Source organism: Puma concolor, chromosome A2 (assembly GCF_028749965.1).
Source record: "Puma concolor isolate L17-30 chromosome A2, mPumCon1.1.hap2, whole genome shotgun sequence".
Taxonomy (NCBI): domain Eukaryota; kingdom Metazoa; phylum Chordata; class Mammalia; order Carnivora; family Felidae; genus Puma; species Puma concolor.
In genome coordinates, this window is record NC_141668.1 from 61,056,029 (window position 1) to 61,074,623 (window position 18,595).

Genomic DNA, 18,595 nt, shown 5'->3' on the forward strand with positions numbered 1-18,595 from the left:
TTTAGTCTAGGTAACACAAGAGATGCATTTGTACATTCCTTCATTTATTGATTAATTTTTTTTAAGTGCCTACTATATCCTAAGCACCTGGGGTCTGTAGTAAATATAGTCTAGTTGCAAGAGAAAGAAAAAAAGCATTTGATTTTGGTATCACATTTCTCTTTTGAATTAGTATTAATACTATTTACTTGGGGGAAAAGCTCATGATAAATAAAGCAATTTAATTTCTTAAAATGTTATATTTGATGAGGGCATTTTTGGATCTGCCATTTAAACCTTAGAAAATTTCTGGTGTGGATAGGGTGGGTTCAGGGGTGGACACATCGGGTTTTGTTGTCTCTGTTTCGGTGATGTAAAAGAAAATGAGAATGAAGAAGCTTAATGATACCCAAGGGCACTGTTCTTACATCAGAGATCTGTTAGACTGCCTGTTTCCTCCTCTCTCTCTTCTTTACCATGCTGCACTCTGCCTCTTCCTCACTTACTACCCCTTAGGGCTTTCTCATGCAAAGTGAGCTACTCACACAGAGAATAAATAGATCCTTTAAAATGTTTAGTTAATATTTTAACTTATGATTCTTACCGTCTACCATTCACCAAAGTACAGCATAATTTTAAAAAAGAAAATAGATTTTTAAATATTTTCATAATATGTAGACAATTTTATGGAACTAAAAAGTATATTAGGGTCATCAACTTACTTTTTTTTCCTTGTGCTTATGTTTTGGTGCTCAAGTTATAATTAGCTCATACCCCTCATTGCTAAAGCCTGAAACACAGGTTAATACCGGTAAATACACACTGAAGGCATAATTTGGATACCCTCTGATCTCTTAAAAGCTCTTGAATGATTCTAAAATATTCTTGGTTAATTGTTTTTGCCAGTACTTCAAATTTAGTTTTTGTATTTCTCAGGGTATACTCAAGAATGGCTTAACTTTTTCCTTTCACCCCAAGATACCATACCATTGCCAATTGTACCCTCGCATAGCCAAATCCTTTTCCTGAGAAATTAGAGATATTTAAGCCGACAGTGATTTGTTCTATCTGGAAAATTATTGTAGGTGGTAAGTAAGCAGCAGACGTCTAGAAATGATGATCTTGTTTCACATAAATATCTTCAGCTGTAAAGAGTTCAGTTAGAGAAATATATCAGATATATATGTGAATAGTTGACATAGTTTATGTTCTGTTAACCTTGTTTATTTTTACAGCATGTTGGTTTTATTGTTGTCTTAATATTTATGTTATATCTATTTTTGGTCACTTCAAAAATGAATAAAGCTTATGTTGTAAAATATTTTTCCTACATGGTATTTTCCTGAAGTTTTAATAAAACATCACTAGTTTAATCAGCACTCAGTGCTCATATTTTGTGCAAGATTATAATTGCAAGCATGAATCTTTGATTCTTCATGGTTGTTTGTATATATCATATCATACAGTATGATAATGAGAAAGCAAAATTCATAACTATCTGTACATCTGGCTCAGGATTTTCATTATTAGGTTTATTCTTATTATTTTTGTGTACAAAATGCTTATAGAAAAAAAAAAGAACCACTACAGCAGTGGATATTCTATTGAAAAACTGAAGAATAGTGTCAGTGGAAGTTGAAGGAAAAAATGAACCTCTTTTATGAAATAAGATGATTAAAAATTAAATTTTATGTAGTGTTCTTTTTTTTTTTTTTTTTTTTTTTTCCCATATCAGGTAAAGTGCCAAGGTCATAATAAGGTTTGAGGGAGGCACATATCACACAAAGGTGTGAACACGCAGTCAAGCTTAGGACTACAAAAGGATCTAATATTCATAATCATATGCTAATAAAAGGAGATTTTCTGTAGCTATCTGTAAACCTCAGTCCTCCTTTGAATAATTTTGAATACCATGTGTCTTCAGTATTGTTACCGTTAAAAAGTATAAAGTTAATACCCATACTTTTTATAAAATAATTCTTAAAGTATAAAAGTATAATTAAGAGCAAAGTCTTTTCCTCTACCTATTCCCCTCCCCTCCCATACTTAATCACATCAAAAAGGTTAAAGTACAGATCATTAGAGTTGAGTATTTCAGTTTTCCTTTCTAAAGTAGTATCTCAATCTTGTTTTCTATAATACAGTACTTCAAGAAATTATCTTAAAGAATTCAAATGGTGCAAATTAGCAATCTCAGAGCTCTCAGATGTAGGGAATACTTTTAGAGAGATTAATCTAGACAGAAGTCTTAAGATGTATACATACATACATTAATATATAGGTGGGGCACCTGGGTAGCTCACTTGGTTAAGCAACCAACTCTTAATTTTGGCTCAGGACATGATGTCACAGAAGGGAGATTGAGCCCACTGTCAGGCTCATGCTGAGTGTGGAGCCTGTTTGAGATTCTCTCTCTCCCTCTTTCTCTCTCACCCACTCTTGTGCATGCTTGCTCTCTCTCTTTCAAAAAGAAATAGATATAAGTAATGTGCAGATACACACACACACACACAAACACACACGTGTGTATATGTGTGTCAGAGATACATGGTACATCACTTCACAGAGTAATTTTATGGAAGAAAGTAGATATCCTTGTTTATTGAGGTGGAATGAGAGGAGGGTAGTGGAAAGACATACCTGATATATATGTATTGGGTATTATATATATGTGTGTGTGTGTGTGTATGTATATGTGTGTATATGTGTATATAATATAAACATGTATAATTAATACTTTAATATATGTTTTTGTCTATATACATTAATACAATCCTATAACTTTATATGATATACAGCATTAATAAAATGTATGTTTAATATCTTCCCATTACCCTCATTCTCATTCCATTACAATAGACAATGGATACCTACTTTCTTGTATGTAATCTCTGTGAGGTGCTGATGTTTTATGCATTTGATGCAGTGAAGACACCCTGGAAATAAAATGTTAGTGTCCAATACTAAACTATGAGTTCCTTAAAAATAAAGACCATGTGGGTGTCCGAGAGGGGAGGGAAGAAGATGGCGGCGTAGGAGGACGCTGGGCTCACCTGATCACTTAGATTCCACCTACACCTGCCTAAATAACCCAGAAAACCGCCAGAGGATTAGCAGAACGGAGTCGCCGGAGCCAAGCCAAGGGCAGACGAGAGGCCCACGGAAGAGGGTAGGAAGGGCGGCGAGGCGGTGCGCGCTCCACGGACTGGCGGGAGGGAGCCGGGGCGGAGGAGCGGCCCGCCAGCCAAGCAGAGCCCCCGAGTCTGGCTTGCAAAAGCGGAGGGGCCGGACGGTGTGTGTTCTGACAGCAAGTGGGACTTAACATCTGGAAGGTTATAAGCTAACAGCTCTGCTCAGAGAACGGGAGGGCTGGAGGACAACGGGAGGGAGAGTTGGTGAGCCTCGGACGACAGAGCGCAGCTTGGCGGGGAACAAAGGCGCTCGCCAGCGCCATCTCCCTCACCCATCCCCCAGCCAAAATCCCAAAGGGAACCAGTTCCTGCCAGGGAACTTGCTTGCTCCGTGCAAACACCCAACGCTGTGCTTCTGCGGATCCATCCCTCCGGCGGGTCTGACTCCCTCCCGGTGCCGCAGGGCCCCTCCCGAAGCGGATCACCGAAGGAAAAGCGAGCTGAGCCTGCCCCTCCCGCCCCTGTGCACCTTGCCTACCCACCCCAGCTAAGACGCCAGATCCCCAGCATCACAAGCCTGGCAGTGTGCAAGTAGCCCAGACAGGCCACCCCACCCCACAGTGAATCCCGCCCCTAGGAGAGGGGAAGAGAAGGCACACACCAGTCTGACTGTGGCCCCAGCGGTGGGCTGGGGGCAGACATCAGGACTGACTGTGGCCCCGCCCACCAACTCCAGTTATACACCACAGCACAGGGGAAGTGCCCCGCAGTCCCCCACCACTCCAGGGACTATCCAAAATGACCAAACGAAAGAATTCCGCTCAGAAGAATCTCCAGGAAATTACAACAGCTAATGAACTAATCAAAAAGGATTTAAATAATATAACAGAAAGTGAATTTAGAATAATAGTCATAAAATTCATCGCTGGGCTTGAAAACAGTGTAGAAGACAGCAGAGAATCTCTTGCTACAGAGATCAAGGGACTAAGGAACAGTCACGAGGAGCTGAAAAGCGCTTTAAATGAAATGCAAAACAAAATGGAAACGACGACAGCTCGGATTGAAGAGGCAGAGGAGAGAATAGGTGAACTAGAAGATAAAGTTATGGAAAAAGAGGAAGCTGAGAAAAAGAGAGAGAAAAAAATCCAGGAGTATGAGGGGAAAATTAGAGAACTAAGTGATACACTAAAAAGAAATAATATACGCATAATTAGTATCCCAGAGGAGGAAGAGAGAGGGAAAGGTGCTGAAGGGATACTTGAAGAAATAATAGCTGAGAACTTCCCTGAAGTGGGGAAGGACAAAGGCATTGAAATCCAAGAGGCACAGAGAACTCCCTTCAGACGTAACTTGAATCGATCTTCTGCACGACATATCATAGTGAAACTGGCAAAATACAAGGATAAAGAGAAAATTCTGAAAGCAGCAAGGGGTAAACGTGCCCTCACATATAAAGGGAGACCTATAAGACTCGTGACTGATCTCTCTTTTGAAACTTGGCAGGCCAGAAAGAATTGGTATGATATTTTCAGTGTGCTAAACAGGAAAAATATGCAGCCGAGAATCCTTTATCCAGCAAGTCTGTCATTTACAATAGAAGGAGAGATAAAGGTCTTCCCAAACAAACAAAAACTGAAGGAATTTGTCACCACTAAACCAGCCCTACAAGAGATCCTAAGGGGGATCCTGTGAGACAAAGTACCAGAGACATCACTACAAGCATAAAACATACAAGACATCACAATGACTCTAAACCCGAATCTTTCTATAATAACACTGAATGTAAATGGATTAAATGCGCCAACCAAAAGACATAGGGTATCAGAATGGATAAAAAAACAAGACCCATCTATTTGCTGTCTACAAGAGACTCATTTTAGACCTGAGGACACCTTTAGATTGAGAGTGAGGGATGTAGAACTATTTATCATGCTACTGGAACCCAAAAGAAAGCTGGAGTAGCCATACTTATATCAGACAAACTAGACTTTAAATTAAAGGCTGTAACAAGAGATGAAGAAGGGCATTATATAATAATTACAGGGTCTATTCATCAGGAAGAGCTAACAATTATAAATGTCTATGCGCCGAATACCGGAGCCCCCAAATATAAAAAACAATTACAAACATAAGCAACCTTATTGATAAGAATGTGGTAATTGCAGGGGACTTTAACACCCCACTTACAGAAATGGATACATCATCTAGACACACGGTCAATAAAGAAACAAGGGCCCTGAATGAGATATTGGATCAGATGGACTTGACAGATATATTTAGAACTCTGCATCCCAAAGCAACAGAATATACTTTCTTCTCGAGTGCACATGGAACATTCTCCAAGTTAGATCATATACTGGGTCACAAAACAGCCCTTCATAAGTTTACAAGAATTGAAATTATACCATGCATACTTTCAGACCACAATGCTATGAAGCTTGAAATCAACCACAGGAAAAAGTCTGGAAAACCTCCAAAAGCATGGAGGTTAATGAACACCCTACTAACGAATGAGTGGGTCAACCAGGCAATTAGAGAAGAAATTAAAAAATATATGGAAACAAACGAAAATGAAAATACAACAATCCAAACGCTTTGGGACGCAGCGAAGGCAGTCCTGAGAGGAAAATACATTGCAATCCAGGCCTATCTCAAGAAACAAGAAAAATCCCAAATACAAAATCTAACAGCACACCTAAAGGAACTAGAAGCAGAACAGCAAAGGCAGCCTAAACCCAGCAGAAGAAGAGAAAGAATAAAGATCAGAGCAGAAATAAACAATATAGAATCTAAAAAAACTGTAGAGCAGATCAACGAAACCAAGAGTTGGTTTTTTGAAAAAATAAACAAAATTGACAAACCTCTAGCCAGACTTCTCAAAAAGAAAAGGGAGATGATCCAAATATATAAAATCATGAATGAAAATGGAATTATTACAAGCAATCCCTCAGAGATACAAACAATTAGCACGGAATACTATGAAAAATTATATGCCAACAAACTGGACAACCTGGAAGAAATGGACAAATTCCTAAACACCCACACTCTTCCAAAACTCAATCAGGAGGAAATAGAAAGCTTGAACAGACCCATAACCAGCGAAGAAATTGAATCGGTTATCAAAAATCTCCCAACAAATAAGAGTCCAGGACCAGATGGCTTCCCAGGGGAGTTCTACCAGACGTTTAAAGCGGAGATAATACCTATCCTTTTCAAGCTATTCCAAGAAATAGAAAGGGAAGGAAAACTTCCAGACTCATTCTATGAAGCCAGTATTACTTTGATTCCTAAACCAGACAGAGACCCAGTAAAAAAAAGAGAACTACAGGCCAATATCCCTGATGAATATGGATGCAAAAATTCTCAATAAGATACTAGCAAATCGAATTCAACGGCATATAAAAAGAATTATTCACCATGATCAAGTGGGATTCATTCCTGGGATGCAGGGCTGGTTCAACATTCGCAAATCAATCAATGTGATACATAACATTAATAAAAGAAAATTTAAGAACCATATGATCCTGTCAATCGATGCAGAAAAGGCCTTTGACAAAATCCAGCACGCTTTCTTAATAAAAACCCTTGAGAAAGTCGGGATAGAAGGAACATACTTAAAGATCATAAAAGCCATTTATGAAAAGCCCACAGCTCACATCATGCTCAGTGGGGAAAAACTGAGAGCTTTTTCCCTGAGATCAGGAACACGACAGGGATGCCCACTCTCACCGCTATTGTTTAACATAGTGCTGGAAGTTCTAGCATCAGCAATCAGACAACAAAAGGAAATCAAAGGCATCAAAATTGGCAAAGATGAAGTCAAGCTTTCGCTTTTTGCAGATGACATGATATTATACATGGAAAATCCGATAGACTCCACCAAAAGTCTGCTAGAACTGCTACATGAATTCAGCAAAGTTGCAGTGTACAAAATCAGTTGCATTCTTATATACTAACAATGAAGCAACAGAAAGACAAAGAAACTGATCCCATTCATAATTGCACCAAGAAGCATAAAATACCTAGGAATAAATCTAACCAAAGATGTAAAAGATCTGTATGCTGAAAACTATAGAAAGCTTATGAAGGTAATTGAAGAAGATATAAAGAAATGGAAAGACATTCCCTGCTCATGGATTGGAAGAATAAATATTGTCAAAATGTCAATACTACCCAAAGCTATCTACACATTCAATGCAATCCCAATCAAAATTGCACCAGCATTCTTCTCTAAACTAGAAGAAGCAATCCTGAAATTCATATGGAACCACAAAAGGCCCCGAATAGCCATAGTAATTTTGAAGAAGAAGACCAAAGCAGGAGGCATCACAATCCCAGACTTTAGCCTCTACTACAAAGCTGTCATCATCAAGACAGTATGGTATTGGCACAAAAACAGACACATAGACAAATGGAATAGAATAGAAACGCCAGAAGTAGACCCACAAACATATGGCCAACTCATCTTTGACAAAGCAGGAAAGAACATCCAATGGAAAAAAGACAGTCTCTTTAACAAATGGTGCTGGGAGAACTGGACAGCAACACGCAGAAGGTTGAAACTAGACCACTTTTTCACACCATTCACAAAAATAAACTCAAAATGGATAAAGGACCTGAATGTCAGACAGGAAACCATCAAAACCTTAGAGGAGAAAGCAGGAAAAGACCTCTCTGACCTCAGCGGTAGCAATCTCTTACTCGACACATCCCCAAAGGCAAGGGAATTAAAAGCAAAAGTGAATTACTGGGACCTTATGAAGATAAAAAGCTTCTGCACAGCAAAGGAAACAACCAACAAACCTAAAAGGCAACCAACGGAATGGGAAAAGATATTTGCAAATGACATATCGGACAAAGGGCTAGTATCCAAAATCTATAAAGAGCTCACCAAACTCCACACCCGAAAAACAAATAACCCAGTGAAGAAATGGGCAGAAAACATGAATAGACACTTCTCTAAAGAAGACATCCGGATGGCCAACAGGCACATGAAAAGATGCTCAACGTCGCTCCTCATCAGGGAAATACAAATCAAAACCACACTCAGGTATCACCTCAGGCCAGTCAGAGTGGCCAAAATGAACAAATCAGGAGACTATAGATGCTGGAGAGGATGTGGAGAAACGGGAACCCTCTTGCACTGTTGGTGGGAATGCAAATTGGTGCAGCCGCTCTGGAAAGCAGTGTGGAGGTTCCTCAGAAAATTAAAAATAGACCTACCCTATGACCCAGCAATAGCACCACTAGGAATTTATCCAAGGGATCCAGGAGTGCTGATGCATAGGGGCACTTGTACCCCAATGTTTATAGCAGCACTCTCAACAATAGCCAAATTATGGAAAGAACCTAAATGTCCATCCACTGATGAATGGATAAAGAAATTGTGGTTTATATACACAATGGAATACTACGTGGCAATGAAAAAAAATGAAATATGGCCTTTTGTAGCAACGTGGATGGAACTGGAGAGTGTGATGCTAAGTGAAATAAGCCATACAGAGAAAGACAGATACCATATGGTTTCACTCTTATGTTGATCCTAAGAAACTTAACAGAAACCCATGGGGGAAGGGAAGGAAAAAAAAAAAAAAGAGGTTAGAGTGGGAGAGAGCCAAAACATAAGAGACTGTTAAAAACTGAGAACAAACTCAGCGTTGATGGGGGGTGGGAGGGAGGGGAGGGTGGGTCATGGGTATTGAGGAGGGCACCTTTTGGGATGAGCACTGGGTGTTGTATGGAAACCAATTTGACAATAAATTTCATATAAAAAAAAAGAATAAAGACCATGTGTTGGTTAGCAATTGTTAGCATTAATTTGTAACCCTGTTTAAGGTTTTACGTATTTGAAGTCAGTCTAGTTGGTAATTGGGTCCTTTTTGAACTTCAGAAAGGATGGAGCATACATAGAATCAAAGAAATAAAGTTATTTTGGAAATTCAGATGGAACTGGACTTAATACTCAGGAACCTCACTTATTTTCTGTCTAAACTTGGATGAGATACTTAATTTTTTTTTTAGATTAATTTTCCTCTATAAAGATAAAAGAATATTCATATCATATGGTTATTCAGTGTATTAAATGAGTTTAAAACAGTTGTTAAAAGGCGTGTAAGATATTTTAGTTCACATCTCTATAGTTAAATATCTTGAAATGATTCCTTTGCTTTTTAAATAAACTTTCCAATTTATAGTCGAATATTTAATACTTAAATTTTATATGTACGTGGTCAAGGTAAATTATGAATTTTATTTGCCATTTAATGGATTTTTCCATATTAATTGGCTTTAGGTATCACACGGTTGCATTTTTTTTTTTTATCTAAGAAAATAAAATTGAAAGGTTATTGAGAAGTAGGCCCAAAAATGTGCGAGTTTAGGACACACAAAAGGAGCCAATTGAAAAGAAAGCAGTGTGTTTCTCAGCTTTTGTTCCTGGAAGGAAGATAGGAATACTTCCATCTGCCAAGGACATGGCAGGGATAACGGTCCACAAATGCATTAAAAAGGGTACTGTAAGAGTTTTCATGCTTCAGAGATAAACATATAATTATTACCATATACAAGTTAAAAATAGTATGGAAATAGTTTTTCATGGAAGATTAACAACTGAAGCCAGAAATGTTTCTGTTGCTCGTATGGAAATTGCTTTGTTAGATGATTGTACTCACTGGGTAAGAAGTAGTTAGTAATTTGTGTGACTTGTTACTGTCAAAATCCTGCATGGAGTGACTCTGATTTTAGATAAAGTTGTATATGCTGGTAGAATTATGATTTCGCTTTTGGCTTTTGAATCACAAGCAGATTTTTAGTAGCAAAGAAAAACCTTCCCTCTGGCCTTGTTGTCAGAGTGTAATGTTCATGCACGCTTGCATAAGTGTTCATAACAAGCTTGTAGATCCCAAAAGGAGCTGAAGAATAATTTCTGGTGGTCTTTGTGTAATTGCTGCCAGCTGAGGAAGCAAAATTCCAAATCAGTTTAAGTAACTTTCACAAATAACACTTACCATAATTATAAGGTAAAGCTCAATATATAGTTTATATAATAGAGTCTTACCTCACCACAAAGTAGTCAAAGAACAGTCAAGCAGAGGTCTTCACAGAGGTATATTTTAACCTTTTGCTTGACACTCTACTTCTTTAGGTTTATTAAAACCTTCTGGCTGTGCATTTGAAATTGTGCCTGTTTAAAACATCCTTGTATGAATTTTCTGTTTTGCTGTGAGCATTTCCAAGAGCACCTCACAATAACGCTAAGAAGGTGATCCTCAAAAGGCAGAAAATGCTACATCTTTGCTTAGGTATATTGGAATAAAGTGGTTTTGAGATCTTGGCCAAGGACAGTTAGTGTTATTTATTTACTTTTCAAATAGTGTGTTCAACTTTGGGGGAAATAAAACTTAAAAACCAGACCCTAAGATGGGATATTAGTAAGTAATCATACTATAAAATTGTTAATTTTCAGAAAAGTTTAGCATAGTATTCACTTAAATATGGAACTTCTCATGATACCTTTGTTTTATGGTTAGATTTAATTTTGGGCAGCTTCTTTTTATTGTTTTCAACATTTATTTATTTTTGAGACAGAAGAAGTGGGAGAGGGGCCGAGAGAGAGGGAGACACAGAATCCAAAGCAGGCTCCAGGCTCTGAGCTGTCAGCACAGAGCCCGACACGGGGTTCAAACTCACAAAATGTGAGCTCATGACGTGAGCCAAAGTCAGACGCTTAACAACGAGCCACCCAGGCACCCCAATTTTGTGCAACTTCTTAGAAACATTTCTAGTATTTGCAAAGGGTAAATTTGTATGTTTGTGGCTAAAATTCAATCAGAATTTTTAAAAGCAAGTTGAGAAACGTCAGTATTATGCATATCCTGCCATATACATTTCTGTATCATTTAATCCTATGTTCATTTTTACTTATCTGTTAAAATTATAGAAAGTGTTCTTTAAGATGTTATGCTATACAGACAGGTTTCATATATAAGAAATTATTTAACTTGATATCCCTATTTCCACACCTTCCTTTCCCTCATTAAAACATGCTTTCTTCTCTACTTTCCCTTTTTTGAGTGCTACTTTCCCATTAAAATGTCTAGAAACTTAGGGGTTCCTGGGTGACTCAGTTAGTTAAGCAACCCACTTTGACTCAGGTCATGATCTCATGGTTTGTGAGTCCTAGCCCTGCGTTGGGCTCTTTGCTGACAGCTCAGAACCTGGAGCCTGCTTCAGATTCTGTGTCTGCCTCTCTCTTTGCCCCTCCCCACTCACACTGTCTGTCTGTCTCTCTCTCTCAGAAACAAACATTAAAAAAAAATTTTTAAGAAGTCTCCAAAGTTGAATCATTGAGGGAATTCTGAATATGCTTTCTTTGCTATGTATGTAAGACCTGTATAGGTCATGTGCTCATCCTTGTAGTCAAGGTCTCCCTTCATATCTAAAAATAATTACTTTCCTTACCTTTCATCCTGTGGCACATTAGCAATAATATCTGGAGACATTTTGACTTGTCATAACCGAGGGTGTGGTGCTACGGGCAGATAATGAGCCGAGGTTGTGGATGATGATAAACATCATACAAAGCACAGGACAGTCTCCAGTGATCATTACTCAAGCCTAGAGTGACCATCACGTTCAGGTTGAAAACCCCTGCTCTAATTTCTGTTTGATCATTTGTTCTCCAGATGATTCTTTTTAAAATACTACTTATGCTGTGTAAATCACCTGATGAAGCATCTTCAAGGGTGTTGTTATGAGTACATGATCTAAGTTCTGTACCCTGGTTTCAAACTTACTCAATTAATACATCCCATCCCTGCTGCTGTGAGGTCTTCTGTTGCCTTTGTTAGTGAGGGAGTTGACTTAACAGTCCTACTCTGGCATGTATTTGGGCCCCATATCTTCACAACAGCCACCTGCCCTTACCCTGGTGGTGCTGGGGAATTCTTCTACCTGTACTTCTGAACCAGTCAAGTCCCGGAAGATATAGTTAACCATTGTACAAAATCATTTCAGTGAGTTTATGTCATTGTCTGTATACTACTTATTCACCATTCATTTTCTCATTTCTGTGATTATCTTCAGTTTAAAACATTATTTCTATCAATGAAATCCATTGTGCAAAAATAATATGGAGCTGGGAATGCAAGCTGGTGCAGCCACTGGAAACCAGTATGGAGGTGCCTCAAAAAACTAAAAATAGAACTACTCTACGACCCAGTAATTGCACAACTAGGTATTTATCCAAGGGATACAGGTGTGCTGTTTCAAAGGGACACATGCACCCAAATGTTTATAGTAGCATTTTCAACAATAGCCAAAGTATGAAAAGAGCCTAAATATCCATTGAGGAATGAATGGATAAAGAAGATGTGGTATACATATACAATGGAGTATTACTCGGCAACCAAAAAGAATGAAATCTTGCCATTTGCAACTATGTGGATAGAACTGGAGGGTATTATGCTAAGTGAAATTATTCAGAGAAAGACTAATACCATATGACTTCACTCACATGAGGACTTTAAGAGACAAAACATATGAACATAAGGGAAGGGAAACAAAAATAATATAAAAACAGGGAGGGGGACAAAACAGAAGAGACTCATAAATATGGAGAACAAACAGGATTACTGGAGGCGTTGTGGGAGGGGGGATGGGCTAAATGGGTAAGGGGCATTAAGGAATCTACTCCTGAAATCATTGTTGTACTTTATGCAAACTTATTTGGATGTAAATTTAAGAAAATAATAATATTGAGCATATTCCTTTTGGAAACCAGAAATCTTATCTATTTGAGCAGAATGAGAAGTTTCAGTCTCCTTGATTTCTTGATAGATTCTTAAGCAGCCTTTGAGGCATTATCAGATAATATTAAGATACAAACCCTTGTATTACTCTTTAACTTTTTGGTATATGTTTCACTATAAAATTCCTTATAGATTATAAATCTTTTTATGACAGAACCTACCTGATAATACATTGCTATGTAACTCACACTTGGATATATAGCACTATGTATATACATAATAGATAGTTATTAAGTGTGTGAACAGAGTAACATGGCCAAGTCATCAAAAGTCATACTGGAAACAAAGTAAACAGAAAGCAGAATCTTAGCCTGGGCAGATTTATAGATTATAAGGACTAAATAGATACATTCATCTTTTTTGCTGAAATTTTCCTAAAAATGAACTAAAACAACAAAAAACAGGACATATATTCCATTCTGAAAATAGGGAACAACCTCATCCTTAAATCGTAAACTTCTAGGAATATCTTCCAGATGTTATTCAATTTGGACCTAATTTTTAAAACAGGATACAGAGATTCATTACTTATGTCCGATAAATAAAAGTGTTCCTTGGCAGTATACAAAGGAAGAAACTTAGTTCAAGGGAGTTTCCCAATTAATGCAATTTGGCAGAATGAGGCTGGGTCAGTGTTAGGGAGTTGATATCTGCCCTTTGCAAATCCGTTTTCCAATTTAGGAATGGGCAGTAGAGGATAGAAGGACTTGCAGTCATGGTGTTTTTTGTTTTGTTTTTGTTTTTAATTTGTTTATTTAATTCTGTTTTAAGGATTAAATAAAACATGTAAGACAGATTCTGCTAGGTGCCCATCTTCTCACTTCAGAACTCAATTTTTGCTGACACAGCAGCATCATTTCTCAACGATGCAGCTTCAGATGGTCTCTGACATAACCAACGATTTCCTAGAGTCTGTATTTAAAAAGACCCCTTTTGGGGCGCCTGGGTGGCGCAGTCGGTTAAGCGTCCGACTTCAGCCAGGTCACGATCTCGCGGTCCGTGAGTTCGAGCCCCGCGTCGGGCTCTGGGCTGATGGCTCAGAGCCTGGAGCCTGTTTCCGATTCTGTGTCTCCCTCTCTCTCTGCCCCTCGCCCGTTCATGCTCTGTCTCTCTGTGTCCCAAAAATAAATAAACAATGAAAAAAAAAATTAAAAAAAAAAAAAATAGACCCCTTTCTCTCTTGCTTCCTTCTATCTGGAAAATATCTAATATGCATCATTAAAGGAACATAAGTATTTCTTCTGATTTCAAAAAAAGAATATTCTCTCTATCCAATAATCAAAATATTATAGCACATCTATTATTTTTTTTTTAATTTTTTTTTCAACGTTTATTTATTTTTGGGACAGAGAGAGACAGAGCATGAACGGGGGAGGGGCAGAGAGAGAGGGAGACACAGAATCGGAAACAGGCTCCAGGCTCTGAGCCATCAGCCCAGAGCCCGACGCGGGGCTCGAACTCACGGACCGCGAGATCGTGACCTGGCTGAAGTCGGACGCTTAACCGACTGCGCCACCCAGGCGCCCCGCACATCTATTATTTTAACCTTCATTACTATAATTTTTTTTATTGCACATAAGTCCTTTCAAGAGTTTTATCAGGGCAACTGATCTGGGGGGAGTATGATTGTCATGCGGTGGGTGCAGTCTCAGATGATCTTGGGTAGAATGTGGACCAGCCTTTTTTTTTTTTTTTTTTTTAAGTTCAATAGTTACTTGTTCGATTACATTCCCATTCTTGTCTCAGGTCTTGTGTGAAAGTAGGGCCTCAATAGGGAAACAATGAGTCCTGTGAGTTGGAATGGCAATCTGTCAGAAATGGTGAAACACTGAAAGAGAAATATACTTTCTGGTCCCTGAGATTACATATCAAAGAGGAATGAGAGACACTGGGAGGGAGATGAAATGGACATGTAGAATAGGAAAAGAGACTAAGTTACATCTGGCTTGCAGAGATTTATCAACAAATAAAGCCAGAAACCTAAATTTCATTTCTTAGACATTTTTTTTTTCATTCAAAATATGTGCTTCCCTGTACAAATATGTACTAGCACTCACTCTGGGGTAGGCATCATAAGGAAACTGGGAGTGCAGTGCTGAGCCTGGACAGACAAGATTACATGTATCTGGTATCAGCCTAGAGCTTCAGGCCAGGAAAGAATCACATTAGTAAATACAAAATTGGAACAGAGACAAGAGCTAAAAAGGAGAGGTCCCATGAGAGCCACGATGGATGAATTTGACCTAAGCAGGCATGTCCAGAAGGACTTTTTTGAGGAAGAGGAACAAAAATGAAAAGGAACTTTTTCACCCACTCTGAGATCTGAAGGAAAGTAATGATGGAAGAGAAAGAATTCTGAAGAAAGGATAAGAATGCCTTATGACCGAAGAGAACTTCAACTCAAAAGGCTTAAGAATAGGCTAATGAGGTTAGACTGGAGAGATAAAGGAGGAGCATAATTATAGAGGAGCACCATGTGTGATGTGGCGAGAGGGCTCAAATCATTTTTTCCTAAAAAAAATAATGGGTTTGATTGTACTGATTAAAATTGGATGTATTTCTCAAACTTTGAATCTTTTTCTTTTATGCTTCTATTCTCATGGTTAAGCTACAGTAATTAAAGCAATATATACCAATGTTTATTTATAACCATCCTGTAAGACTGAAAATAATTTGTATATTATGCATTTAGTCATGAAGTAAAACTAATTATTTTCGGATGTCTATGGATTGCTCCTTACTATACTTTCTCTTTTTTTTTTATTCATCTTATCCCTAGTCATAGTGACTTTATTTCTAGGACTATCATAATGTTTTGTAAATATACCCTGTGTGGCATATTCTTAATTCTGTCCCTTATGGGCTCCTACTAACGTGGTGTGTTATTTGGGTCTAATTTGTCTTTCTGCCTTATGACTTTGAATTGGTGTGGATTCTTCTTGATTTTCACTGACTTTTTTTTTTTTTAGTTTTCCATTCTATCATTAAGAATTTCCATGTCCTTGATCTTGTGTTCAGGGAATCGAGCCCCATGTTGGGCTCTGCATTGACAGCATGGAGCCTGCTTGGGTATCTCTCTCTCTCTCTTTCTCTCTCTCTCTCTTTCTCTCTCTCTCTTTCTCTCTTTCTTTCTCTCTCTCTCTCTCTCAAAATAAATAAATAAACTTAAAAAAGTATTTCCATGTCTTATGTTCTAGCCTAAATCTAGCTTTCTTACCAAGTTACTCTCTTGGCTTTGTTATTTGTCATCTGGTTTTTCTTCTTTATGTTAGAAACCCTTTCTCCCTGATTTATAACTCATGTGAAAAAGTCACAGATTAGCTCTAACCCAAATAAGGGGACTTCTCATTTAAACAATTTAATTTCCCCTAGCCATAGGTTTGCTTCCTTAAAGTTCTCTATATCACTTTGGGAAAAGAACAGAAAATGGCTTTCCTGGTCACTGGTACTGTTTGGGGAGGTTGAGATGAATTTTAGCAAATTTATAAGAATATGTCTGTGTTCTTTTTCCACATAACACCTGAAAGAAAAACTGATTTCCTTTGTAGCTATGGTTGGAAGAGTTAGGGCAGCCTCAAAAATTGCATAAATTATTTCTGTAACCTAAATCTTGACCAAAATTAACATGGTATTTATTGTTTATCAGTGTAAAAAATGAATCCATTTGCTATAAAATGGCGTAAGTAAAATTTAAATTAGTTTTTTTGTGATTTATTCTTTTTGAACATCCTACAAATGTAGACTCAAGTTACTTGGTGTGAGTTGCAGTTACTAAAAGTTATTGTTGATAATTCTGTTTTAATTTAGAAATGTCGGTACTCCATCTGACACTTTTCAAGACTTAATTATGACCATTTTATGGGTTTTAATTTATTTTGCTTTGTTTTTGCCAATGTGATAATTATCTTTTTTATTACATTTCATAATTGGTTATTGCCAATGTTTTGAGAGCTACCAAATTTTGTGGTTAGGGTCTTTGAAAGTATTAAATTATTTTAAAGTTTTTAAAGGTGGTTATTATTATTATTACTATTATTATTATTAATTTTGAGAGACAGAGAGAGGAATAGAGGATGTAAAGCTGGCTTTGTGCTGACAGCAGTGAGCCCGATGTGGGGCTTGAACTCACAAACTGTGAGATCATGACCTGAGCTGAAGTCGGTTGCTAACCCAAGTGAGCCACCTGGGCGCCCTTGAAAATATTAAATTTTATAACTTTTTTTTTTTTTACTATTTTACAGGAAAGTGCATATTATTCTGTGGATTGTTCTTAAACCTAACCACTTACTGAACTCTGTTCACAGTTCTTTTATATTTTCAAATGATTACTTTTTTATGTTTAAAAGAAGGATAGATTGTATTTTACTTTCCAGTATTTAACCCTTATATTTCTTATTTTCCCTGTTACATTAGCTAAGAAATCCAGTGCAATGAGGTATATTAGAAGTGATGTCACTTATCCTTGTGTCTCTTTTAAGGGAAATTCGTATGAAAGAGATTCTTCTCCCCACTTGACTTCTTTTTGTTTTCTTTCTCAGGAATAGATGTTGAACAGTACAAATACTAAATGTAATTAAAAGTTCTTCCTGTGTTATTCCCTTCATTTTATAATGTGTTAAATAACAGATTTTTATATGTTGAAACCAAACTAGAAATCTTAGTGTAAACTCTTCTTTTTCAGTGTATTGTGGTGAGAGAACATTGTATGCATATTATCACAACTTTTAGTTAACACAATGTATTCACATTATTATTACCGTATAAATGTCATTTACTTCTTTTTTTTTTTCTTTTTTTTTTTTTTTTAATTTTTTTTTTCAGCGTTTATTTTTATTTTTGGGACAGAGAGAGACAGAGCATGAACGGGGGAGGGGCAGAGAGAGAGGGAGACACAGAATCGGAAACAGGCTCCAGGCTCTGAGCCATCAGCCCAGAGCCTGACGCGGGGCTCGAACTCACGGACCGCGAGATCGTGACCTGGCTGAAGTCGGACGCTTAACCGACTGCGCCACCCAGACGCCCCAAATGTCATTTACTTCTAATAGCTTGCTTCCCTTATAGAAGATTATTTTTCTTTCGAAATTCCCTGACAACTTAAGACATTGTCACTTTTTTCCAGATTAAGTGCTCGTATGATCTGCTTTAGGCTGTGAGTAAACATCTGTATTGCCAATTCTTTAATGCAGGTAGGGAGTGATGGATCTGTCAGCCTAATGACTCCTTAGAATATAGTTAATGAATACTTACCTTTAAGATTGGGCCAGGATCTTTTTCTGCTCCGTGAATTTGTTCAATCCCAAATTGTATCAACACAGAATTGTCTTCTCTAGAGCTCTACCTTGGGTCTGTAGTTTTTGTTTCTGGCCTAGTCCTCTCTCTTTCTCTTTCTCAAGAGTTCTCCAAAATTTCTAGTCACATTATAGCATGACCTGTTATTTTCCAGTATTATCATATGTGTATCTGTGTGTGCATGTATGAGGTTCCAAGTGCATTTAACCCCACCATAACCACCAGTACACATTTGCAGGGATTTAAAATGAGGAAGACATGTGCCCTTAGGCTACCACCTTGATCAAGCTTCTCAATGATTTATTAAAAAGGAACCCTTTCACAAATTAGAGTTTTGTTCTTCTGATACATTATTAAGTTATCCATTAGGCAATCTACTTCATAAAA

At 37.6% G+C, this 18,595-nt stretch overlaps 1 protein-coding gene and 1 pseudogene across 3 annotated transcripts in view; one reads left to right on the plus strand and one right to left on the minus strand.

Annotated features, from left to right (window-relative positions):
* Window positions 1-18,595, plus strand: part of CRPPA (CDP-L-ribitol pyrophosphorylase A) — a 325,844-nt gene that overhangs the window by 283,840 nt on the left and 23,409 nt on the right. The window lies entirely within an intron of this gene.
* On the minus strand, window positions 1,709-1,804 carry LOC112867104 (small nucleolar RNA U13; annotated as a pseudogene).